The sequence below is a fragment of the Etheostoma cragini genome, chromosome 17 (assembly GCF_013103735.1).
Source record: "Etheostoma cragini isolate CJK2018 chromosome 17, CSU_Ecrag_1.0, whole genome shotgun sequence".
Taxonomy (NCBI): Eukaryota; Metazoa; Chordata; class Actinopteri; order Perciformes; family Percidae; genus Etheostoma; species Etheostoma cragini.
In genome coordinates this window covers 879,742-887,503 of record NC_048423.1, presented here as the reverse complement: position 1 = coordinate 887,503, position 7,762 = coordinate 879,742, and the positions used below count along the sequence as shown (strand labels likewise).

Here is a 7,762-nt window from a genome sequence, read left to right as displayed (position 1 = left end):
CACCAGGCAGACAGTAGAGATGGTTTCGATATGGAAGTCGATACAGCATGCAGGTCTTCCTGAAGGAGGGAGCCTTGGGTTTCTTTTAAATGCACTTTGATAGAAAACTAAATTGGTGATTGGATATTCTTGCACTCTGCCCTGATGTCTCAGCGATGTGGCCTGAAGGCAAGCAGTCCCAGCAAAAAAACTACATTGGATGCAGTGTCTTCCAACTGGTCCTTACTGTGAAACCAAATTCAAAAGTCAGCTTAGCGCATTTAAATAAAGAGCTTAATATACAGAAAATGATGAAGGCTTCTGAGACATCAAAGCCAGCACGCCTGTCCTCCTCAGTTACACCTCTCCAAACGTCAAACGTCTCTCATGTTCTTCCATTCTCATTATTGTTAGCTCTGTTTGTTTGTTTTTTGGAGAGAATCATGTTTTCCTTTGATTTCAACACACACACACACACACACACACACACACACTAACTGGCTAAGGATTCGGTAGTCGATCAAATCCTCGGACAGATAATCACTAGTTAAATGAACAACTGTAGTGCACCCCACTCACTATTTATATCATTACATTTAAGTCACATAGCTCAGCATGTGTTTTTCTCAAAGATAAACCTCTAAAAACCAAGACTTTTAACACCTCTTCTGAGAACCTTAGACTGGATCAAAACTATTCTGTCCACCACATGATCAACAACCTGTTTGCAAATTGTGACTCACTCCACTCAGGTTGTTCTCATGAGCCTTTGGTACATGTAGATAGGAAAAGTAACGTTACTAATAACGTTATAAGTGACATTATTTGCATGTATTCCATGTGTTGGTTACTGTAAGCCTCACATTGACGTTACAAAACACACAACTTTGAACCAGGGCAGCGGTGTTTGTGTCCTGGAAGAAATGAAGAGGAAATCTGAAAACTACACTATGCTCCACATTTAAATAATAACTATCACAATTCACTCCTGCAAACTTTGCTCTCCTCATTGCACATTTCCTCTACACTGTTATGAGAACATATATATTAGTGTGTATGTATTGTTTGGTTGTTTTGTATGTGTAAGCGCACTGTGAGCAACGATGCTCCAATGAAAAATTTCTCGTATGTGTCCTCATAGCTGGCAAATAAAGCTGATTCAGATTCAGATTTTACCCCCTTCACATCTGGATCTGGACCATTTCTCACGCTCAGGGCCCCTGACTCGTAACCTTCAGTTTCCAGAAGATAGGTCCCTCTCATGAGAGACTTTAGAGAAGATATAAAAATATGAAAATACATCTGGATACATGCAGAAGTAACATTCAACCTATCGGTCTGCCATGACCTGGTGGATGTTGACGGACGGCGGAGCGCGGGAGAGTGGAGAAGATCCACAGCGGTTCTGCATCCTGTGATATTTGGGGGTTACACGTGTTTGAACCTAAACCCCCAACCTTTCAAAATCCTAACTAACTGCTTTGGTTCCACGTCTCGTTGCAGCTTCACAACTTTTTTGTGGCTAAAAACTTAGTTTTTTAAGATTATTTTGGGGTCTTTTTCACCTTTAATGTTTGACAAGACAGTTAGGTAAGAAAAGGGGAAGACAAGCAGGAAACCACCACAGGTCGGATTCAAACCCTGGACCTCTCCGTCGAGTCGTTATCCTCTCACTACATGTGCGCCTGCTCCACCACTGAGCCAACCGGGCCATCTACATGTACCTAAACTTAACGTGACCGGTTGGTGGCCGCCATAATCAGTAGGACACGGTGTTGTGCAGAACTTTTTGGAACATGCCACTAACCCGTTTATGAGAACGCCTTGATCCACCTATCCATACAAATGATTGCATATCTCATTGCTCTTTATTCATATTTGTGTGAAGTATCAATATGTTGCTTTTAAACATTTACAATTTCTTGTTTGTCACTTGCCACCTTATATATAAGAAACAGTAACAACTTGGGATAATAACGCGTATCTAATATTTATATTTTATTGTGCAGCAGATGTATTGTTTTTAGGATCCAGATGGACAGATATGTCTGAAACACTTTACTCTGATGTAGGACTGTCATGTTGTTAAACCACCTTCTGGCTTGTTCAAAGATTGCCAGACACGTATCTCTTAGAGAAACGGAGGCTTTTTGCAAATGCTAATGCCTGAGACGCACAAACTGGGGCTACGGGATCAAGGGATGCAACAAAACCTGACTTTATTCAATGACAGTTGTTGAAGCTAATGCCGGTCACACATGCTTAACAACAAATCACCATTTTTTTAAAGTATGGTCTTCACTATGGTCACATTTACCTCGCTTTTACTAAAAATCCATCACCTCGCGTATAACAAACATGCACGTTTCTAGAGCATGTGACCACAAAACACATGGCATCCATCCGGTGTGGATTTCCCCATAATGTGTAAGGACGACCCTTCCCTGCAAATGGAGGAGAGAACTGTAGCCAGAGGCAACCCAACGTCCACCACAGGCTGATGTGTCCATAATGGAAAGTTGTGTTGACAAGGGTAATTAGTCACTGTGCAGACTCCTCTGAATGAAAAGAGGAGAAATGGTGAAAAGGAGGAAGATAAGAAAAGAGAGTCACTAGGAGAGTCCGTGAGAAGAAAAGGCGAGAGGTGGTAATGAAATGAAGCCGGGCGATGAGAGGGGGAGAAATGATGAGAAATGGCGAAAAAGGTGAAGAGCAAGGCTAAGGAGTGGATAAGAATAGTACAGAGGTGAATAAGAGAGATGGAAAGGAAATAAGAGCATAATGGGAAAGACAAAGGAGAGAAGATGAAGGAAAAAGAGATGAAAAAGTGATTGAAGGGGAAGGGAAGGATTGAAGGAGATGTACAGGTAGAACAATAGGAGAAGGTGAGGAGTCTGACTCCCTGAGGGGGATTCTGTTTGATCTCTATAAGAGTCCTACACTCAGCCTTGAAATAGACATCTTTTCAAAAGTCAGTGTGTGTGTGTGTGTGTGTGTGCGCGTGCGTGCAACATAAGTCAATTGTAAAGGAACAAACTGATTCTAGTGTGTTCTGCACTTTAAATAGAGTATATCAGCAATTCACATAAAAAATGTATAATCACAACTGATTATGGAGAAATGTGAATTGCTGTGTATTTATTTAGATTTATGGTTATTTATGAACATTTGCAGAAATGTATTAACATGTAAATTGCTTTGTGATTTTCTTGGTTTTAATGCATTGCACAATTTCTTGAGTTCATAGTAAACCTTTAAACATCTTATATCTGTGTATATAGATAGTCTTCTATTTATTTTTGTCTCTATTGGACTTCCATATTTTATTTAACATTTCAGACTCTGGTATTTGACCGTGTAGAACCATCTGTTTGAGAGTTTCCACCTACTCAGAGTTAAAGGTGTCTGTGCTTCTGTGTGTTTGTCTGGGCAAATCTTCCTCTCACCTTGGTCTCACCGCTACTCCACTCAATAGAAATCGAACTGTCTGTCAAGGGCGTTCTGCATGTGGGTTTGTCTAACGGTACACATGTGCACCGTTATACAATCAACTCCTTTGTAAAGGAGCATAGATCCACTGTAAGCAAGTGGCAGAGGTGCAAACACTATAACCAGGTTACTATCCAACGTGGTGCAGTGTGCGCACCCCGGCGATTGGTCCACTTCCATCGACTTTAACGAAAACAGATTTTCACATTCTAGACATCTCCAAACAGAAAATTCCTTTGCTTCTCCCTTAGGGGCAGCATTTACAAACACCGATTTTTGCCATAAACTGGAAAAATAGCTTGCCTGTCCCCTAACAGACGGTATTTTATCTGGGTGTGGACGTGGGAAAACAGCTCTCAGAGGGCTAAGCCTTTATAAAAAAAACATTTGTATTAATTTGGACTTGCACTTCTGGTGATCTTTGTCTTGTCCTACTGACTCCTAAGGGGACACATCTTGCTCATGAGCTGCTAAATGCTCCACTTTCTTCCCCAGCTAGTCGCTAAGTGTGTCTGTCTGCTGTTTGGTGCTGAACCGGTAGCGCATTGGGTTTTTAAGAGTACTTTTCCCGCTGAAACAATTGCTGCTGGAAACTCTAATAAGAGCTCTGACAGTGAACCGAAACAGCAAAGTAATGGACCAGAAAACCAAAACAAATGACCTGAAACCAGGGGTTGAACTGGGATTTGTGAGGAGGGGGAGGAGTTGGGGTGGGTGGGTGGGTACAGGTGAGAAAGACTACATTGTCGACAGCTTTGGTTTCTTCAGGAGAAGGTAGTGCCAATGAAAACTAAACACAGTGTGTTCTTTGGATGCAGATTGCCCAAAACAACAGTCCTGTTTCTGGAAGGAGATGCAACTGTTCAATAAAGAAAAGAGAAAAAAACGTAGAAATGCTGTACCACAAAATACATAATTCATTAACTAAAAAGATTTTTTTCTGTACGTCCAACATGTAAATGGTTGTAATTCCAAGTTTTTCCAGTGAAATCAGTGTAACAAAGTCCCTGCGCTGAGGAGGAGTCCAGCATCATCAAAGCTGCCACTTTCCTTTTGAGCTAAAGTCCAAATGTTATTTATTTAGCAGAATCACATTTTGTTTCTCTTGTTTATTATCGCTCCACCGAAATGTCCAGAAAATAAAAAAGTGAGCAAAAAAAATACAAATTAAAATGTTCTTGCTTGTCTCTGGTGGGACCTGCCTATTTATATAGTTTAATTTATTTTGAGATAAACATCTCTGAAATATCTCCAATACAATGAAGGGTGACGATGCCACATAACAAGATTAATTTAATGGAAATAATGATGTTTCCGCTGCTTTTACTTTTTACCTGCTTCAATTTAACATAATTATTACTTGTGTATTTTTTACATGTTCCCTTCTCTATGAAACCTTGAATTATTTTGTATTAGTTACATTTTGCTATGTGTGTTATGGTGAAATTGCCTTACAGAATAAAAACAATAGTTTGCCTTTCCACAACAATGGAGACTCACAAGAAACAGATTGAAAAAAGAAATTCCTGCCTTGTAAATGTATATGTCACTCAAACTCAAAGCAGTCTGTAACAGAGGTTTTCTGTTTGCATGTCTCTTTGTAGCCTTAAAGTGCCCAAATTATGAGAAAAAAAATAAATCACTTTTTCCTTTGATTTGGGGCTTCTACACGCATACAAACTTGGAAAAAAAACATCCAGTCTCCGGGTGAGCTGTTCAAAATCTGCACGCCTTTCTACGTCACTAAGGTGACAAACTGTAGCGTGATAGCATGCTAGCTCGTTCTAAATGGGAAAACACTGCTACAACACACACTAGATGACCATAATCTCCAAAAAGAACTACTTCCTGTCCCTGTTGTGCAGGTATTCCACAAGTGGCCCTGGTCTAGAAGAAGTCTCCCAGCTGATCCTGCCTTGGACTGACCAAAGCTGGAGAAAGAGTTCTCTAGCTGATGGGATCTTACCGAGCTACTGAGCATGTGTAACTCCCAACAAAGATAGGATAGAAGTGAGATGTCTCATTCTGGAGCTAAAACAGAGACCTGAACACACAGGGTGAAAACAGGATCTGCAGCAATGTGCAGTACAACACAAATATGGTGGTTTTATGAAAATAAAACCATGTAAACCTATTCTGGTACAACCTCAAAATGCAATTATAAACCTGAAAATGAGCAGAATATGGGCCCTTTAAAGCCCAACCTAAGACATAACCCTTGTGTTGTCTTTCCGTCAACCATGAAAAAATACCACACTATTATGGCATTTTTTGTCACTTTTTCAATGTTGTGGGCTCTTTTTCTGACGTTTTTTTCCAAAATTATTTAATATTTTGAATGTTGACATTTTTAGCCCTCATTTTGAAGGCTAATTTTTTGTGATTTAAAAAAACAGAAAATGGGTCAAATTGGACCCGAGGACAACATGAGGGTTAATCGAGTAATGCTGCTTGAGTAATTTTGTCAGATTTCACTAATCTCCTCTTCAGATACAGAAGCGAATCCAGTTCTTTAAATCTCTAATTAGCAATTTTTTTGTGGTTATTTGTGTGTACTAGCCTCACATTTTCCATGAGCAGGCTATAATTTGTATCCCCAGTGAGGGCTGGACTAGGCTCCAGGCAACTGGGAGATTGCTTTCAGTCGCACTTGCTGTTTATTATGGAGCTAAATGAAAGTAGGTGGCAGCCGGGTGAGAGGCTTCACTGCTCTGAGATCCGCCACCATTCATCTGCATTAGGACCACTTATTATAAAGGCAGCAATTCATTTTCCGTGGCACTTTTTTTTTTCCTGTGAGGTTGAATAAGTGAAAAGGAAGTGAGAGGAAAAAAAAGGGAGAACGGAGGGAAAGAGAGAATTGATTTTGCAGGATGAATGGAGCTAATGCTCTATGATATTTATCACCAGTAGATTAACAAACCATTGGGCGCCCTTAAAAAAACAACAACACAAAAACAAATAGCATAATTGAACATCTCCAGCATCCCTCTTTTTCTGGCTGTTGTCGGCTGACTGCGTGCCCTTTTCTCTCTTTTCATCCCTCCCTCCAACAGAACAGATGAAACGGGCTGCAGTCATTCATCGATGCGAGAGAGAAATAAAGAGAAGATAAATAACGGCGGTTGGAAATGTTGGCGTTTTTATTACGATTGGCGCCGTTTCTACGCAGATTTGCATTTGGAGCCTTTTTCAACTCCAATGAAGATGCACAAGAGCACACACACCATGACAGAGTAATCAGGGATACAAATTGACACACACATTGGCAACACACACACACACACACACACACACAGTAAAAGTTGCTCTAATTGGACAGGCAATAGCCTTTCAGCAGTGCATGCACGGGCACACACACAACACACACAAACACACACACACATGCATGCATGCACACACACAGACACACATACACACACACACGCATGCATGCACACACACAGACACACACACATGCACGCACCCACGCACACACACACTTATGGTATACATTCACCAAGCTTCCTGAACACAATTACCTGGGCTATTTTAAGCACAAGTGACAACACACAAACAATCTCACACACTCTTGGCGTTAAGGTTTAGAATAGAGATCTTCAACAGGGGGTCCGGGACCCTTGGGGGGGTCGTCAGAGTTACTGGAGTGGGCCCCAAGTTATTGTCTAACCATTTGAAAAGTTAAAACTGAATGTGCCATCCACTGATACAGTTAGGGATTCACTGTGCTGTGTGTTTTATGTTTGTTATGTTTAACACTAAAACATGATGTATACAAATATGTGTCAATAATTATTTTAAAAGCTTAGTGTTGTATGCACCACAAAAAGGTCCTCCTACATGTTATTGTAGGCCCAGTTTAATATGCAACTTACAAACCTACGTTTCTGCTGGGTCAGAACGTGTGGGCGTGTGTCCCTGCTCCTATCATCAGTACACGCTGGAGGGTTACTGGAAGGAGCAGGCACAAACCTTCTCACACACACACACACACACACACACACACACACACACACACACACACACACACACTCTTGTATTTCTGTCTTTTGTGAGGGCCAGGAAAGGAAGACACTGCTGCTGCAGCTGTCCCCTACTGCTGCTGCTGCTGTCCCCTAATGCTGCTGCTGTCCCCTACTGCTGCTGCTGTCCCCTACTGCTGCTGCTGCTGTCCCCTACTGCTGCTGCTGCTGTCCCCTAATGCTGCTGGTGTCCTCTAATGCCGCTGCTGTCCCCTACTTCTGCTGCTGCTGTCCCCTACTGCTGCTGCTGTCCCCTAATGCTGCTGCTGTCC

General features: G+C 41.4%; 1 long non-coding RNA gene across 1 annotated transcript in view; it reads right to left on the bottom strand.

Moving 5' to 3' along the window:
* LOC117960337 overlaps positions 1-7,762 on the bottom strand; it is a 16,231-nt gene that overhangs the window by 1,197 nt on the left and 7,272 nt on the right. The window lies entirely within an intron of this gene.